At 42.3% G+C, this 3,909-nt stretch overlaps 1 long non-coding RNA gene across 1 annotated transcript; it reads left to right on the forward strand.

The window, feature by feature from the left end:
- The first annotated feature begins 412 nt into the window (after positions 1 to 412).
- LOC121849239 lies at positions 413 to 2,157 on the forward strand. Its single transcript, XR_006085174.1, has 2 exons — positions 413 to 582; positions 693 to 2,157. It is a non-coding gene; the product is annotated as an uncharacterized LOC121849239 (long non-coding RNA).
- The last annotated feature ends 1,752 nt before the right edge of the window (positions 2,158 to 3,909 follow it).

The raw sequence follows: 3,909 nt of genomic DNA on the forward strand, positions 1-3,909 counted from the left end.
TTGCCCAAGACACTGGAGCTGACATTTCTGTACAGAGGAGACTGTTAGTTAAGTGGAACTGCACCCAGGGGTAATGAATATATGTCAAAAAGTAGGATTTGTCACTTCTCAGTCCATTTTCTTGTACACTGCTTTGTGTGAGCGTTGACATTTTGAGATTGTTTTGTAGTGGTTTTGTTTGGTGGGATAAATCAGGGTTTCCATTAGTGATAATAGTAATGATTCTTAAATTTGATAATGCACTTTATCACTTCACTGAGACATCTCAAAGCTTCTTCATCAGATTTTACTGTTCAGTGAATGTATTTGGGCCAACACAGAAGCCAATTTGTGCACAGCAAAGTCCCACAAAATGAGTGACCAATTTTATGTGGAGATTGTCAGCCAGGACACTGGTAGAGACTCTCCCTTCTTTTTCAGATAGTGCAGTGGGATCTTTAACATCCACATGAACAGGCACAGTGGGACATGGGTTTAGAATCTCATTTGAAGTACAGCATTTCTGACAATGCAACACTCCCTCCAGCAATGCACTGGATGGATTTTTGTCTTCCATGTGCTTCTTATTTTTGTCATGAACATGTCGGACATCTGGGAGGATAGTTTTCGAAGCCGTGGCATCAGGTGCAGTGGACAAAGCACAGAGAGCAGGTTGTATATCAATCCCAGAACTCCACCAGCCAGTGCCTCAGGAGCGCACTTTGAGTGCTAGATTTCCAGCAGATTCCAACTCTGTGTCTCCAAGCATGTTCCAGAGAGATTTAGCTCCCTCCACCAACTCACAAATTCCCATAATATATACTAATCACATCATGGGAGGATTTTAAAAAGAATTGAAAGTTGATAACTTGGAAATACACCATTAGGGCAGAATGCCAGGCTCTGGGGCAGTTATAGGAGTGCACAACTAGGCAGAGCTGTGGGGGTGCACGGCTGGGCACGGTTACAGCTTTGTATGATTGGGGCAGAAAAGCAGGTCTGTAGGTAGAGTTCATGTTCTACTCAGGTGAAAGGCATCATACAAATGTAATTTGTTTTTGTTGTTGCAGGGCTGTAGTGCTGAAGCAGAGGAGCAGGGGTGTGGTACTGGAGCAGAGTAACAGGGCTGTAGTGCTGAAGCAGAGGAGCAGGGCTGTGATACTGGAGCAGAGTAACAGGGTTGCAGCACCGGGGATGTGTGCTGGAGATGGTTGGGTAGCAGCGGCAATGAGAGCAAGATGAGAGCATGGTGAGTTATTGGCAGAGGTGGCAGGAGGCTGTAGCACATTTGAATATTCAAAAAACCATTTGAATATTCAAAAAAATGAATATTCTTCCCCTAAATTCTAAATTAATTTCTACTGCCTGGAAGCAACTGCCTGGAAGCAAGGGGGAAACCTTAGAGATGCTGAGCGCTAGAATTTGAAAGAAGCGTGAGGTGTAGGGGAGGGAATGAGCCACTCTAACCCACAGCCACTCTCGGGAGATTATCAGCACTCTTCTGTAAACCCTATCTGAACTCTGGATTGCGTTTCACTGGCTAAGGTATATCCCCCTGGTCTCTGTTGCTCTTGTGTGTGCACACTGTTCCTCCACGTTTATCTTTGTGGATTGTATTTTGTGCTTCATTTTTGATCTGTGCATATTTCAATATTTGAGGGAAAGGCACAGTATACAATGTCATCCTCTCTGATCCATCCGCCACCCTCTCTCTCCTTTCCTCCCTCCCTGTAGGTACAGTTATAAGGATGTCTCTTTCACTGAACTGTAGAGTGTTTGAAGCAGTTTGTCTAAAAACCAGTCCTCACTTGTTTTCTCTGAAATTATATTGTATTGTCAGGCGTCACTGTTTCAGGGGTTAGGAGGTATGAGTGAGACGACACAGTCTGGTCTTCAAACTAATATTAGAAGCATTGTAAATTTAAAGATAATTTTAAAGGAAAATATATAGTATATAGTTATTTTGATCGTTCTTACTACGTGTAGGGTGAAAAGGGAGTCTGCTGTGCTGAACTGTTTAGCTTGTCATTCACTGTTTTGGGGTTTTTTGGTCTCCAAAGTGCATCATCTTCTAAAGCAGAAAATCTACACTCACATATGCATATTGTATATGTGTAGAAAATGTAATCACACCTTGTCTTCGATTTACATTAAACTGTGTTAAATCACTGCAGGGCACTCTGTGCGTGTGTGCATCTATATACACGTGTGTATTTAACATATTTAAGAAGATACTTGTTGCATACAGAAGTGGTAAGAGCAAGGGATTATGAGGTTTATAAGAACATAAGAACATAAGAATTAGGAGCAGGAGTAGGCCATTCGGCCCTTCGTGCCTGCAGCGCCATTCAATAAGATCATGGCTGATCTTCTCACCTAACTCTGATTACCTGCCCTATCCCCATATCCCCTAATCCCTCTATTTTTCAAGAATCTATCAGTCTCAGCCTTGAAAATGTTCAAGGACTGAGCATCTACAGCCTTCTGGGGTAGTGAATTCCATAAGTTCACTACCCTCTGAGTGAAGAAATGTTTCCTCAACTCTGTTCTAAGAGGCTGACCCTTAATTTTAAGACTGTGACCCCTGGTTATAGATTCTCTATCAGAGGAAACAGTCCCTCAGTGTGTACTTTATCCAGCCCTTTAAGAATCTTATAAGTTTCAATAAGATTCTCCCTAATTCTTCTGTACTCTAGAGAATACAGCCCTAGTTTATTCAGCCTATCCTCATAGGTCAGTCCCCTCATCCCAGGAACTAACCGAGTGAATCTACGCTGCACCCCCTCTAGGGCAAGTATGTCCTTTTTTAAATAAGGAGACCAAAACTGCACACAATACTCTAGGTGCGGTCTCACCAAAGCCCTATACAGTTGCAGCAAGACTTCCCTACTCTTATATTCTAAACCTTTCGAAATGAACGCTAACATGCCGTTCGCCTTCTTAGTTGCTTGCTGCACCTGCAAACTAACTTTTTGGGACTGGTGTACAAGGACACCCAAATCCCTTTGAATACTAACACTATCTAACTTCTCCCCTTCCAGAAAATAATCTGTTCTTTTATTCTTGCTACCAAGGTGAATAATTTCACACTTGCTAACATTGAATTCCATCTGCCACCTACTTGCCCACTCCCCGAGCCTATCTATATCTTGTTGCAATCTTTTTGCATCATCCTGAGAGCTCACTCTGCTACCTAGTTTAGTATCATCCGCGAATTTAGACACATTACATTCAATGTCCTCGTCCAGATCATTGATGTAAATGGTAAATAGCTGAGGCCCAAGCACTGATCCTTGTGGCACTCCACTAGTTACATCCTGCCAATTCGAGAATGATCCGTTTATCACTACTCTCTGCTTTCTACCCGATAGCCACTCTTCTATCCATGTTAATATTTTCCCATTAATCCCGTGGGCCTTGATCTTGAGTAACAGCCTTTTGTGTGGCACCTTGTCAAATGCCTTCCTAAAATCCAAATATACCACATCTACTGGTTCCCCCTTATCCAACCTGCTGGATACATCCTCAAAAAATTCTAAAAGGTTAGTCAAGCATGACTTCCCTTTTGTAAAGCCATGTTGACTCTGCCTAATCTTTTTATGGTCTTCCAGGTATCCCATAACTACGTCTTTTATTAAGGACTCAAGAATTTTCCCTACAACTGACGTCAAACTAACTGGTCTATAGTTTTCCCTATTTTCTCTCCCACCCTTCTTAAATAGTGGAGTTACGTTTGCAATCTTCCAATCAATGGGAACTTTTCCAGTATCCACAGACTTTTGGAAGATTATAGACATGCCATCCACTATCTCAGTAGCCACCTCCTTTAAAACTCTCGGATGCAGGCCATCCGGTCCAGGGGATTTATCGGTTTTAAGACCCGACAATTTACCTAGAACCATCTCTTTACTAATGTTAATCTCCCTAAGT

The sequence above is a fragment of the Callorhinchus milii genome, unplaced genomic scaffold (assembly GCF_018977255.1).
Source record: "Callorhinchus milii isolate IMCB2004 unplaced genomic scaffold, IMCB_Cmil_1.0 Scaffold5, whole genome shotgun sequence".
Taxonomy (NCBI): domain Eukaryota; kingdom Metazoa; phylum Chordata; class Chondrichthyes; order Chimaeriformes; family Callorhinchidae; genus Callorhinchus; species Callorhinchus milii.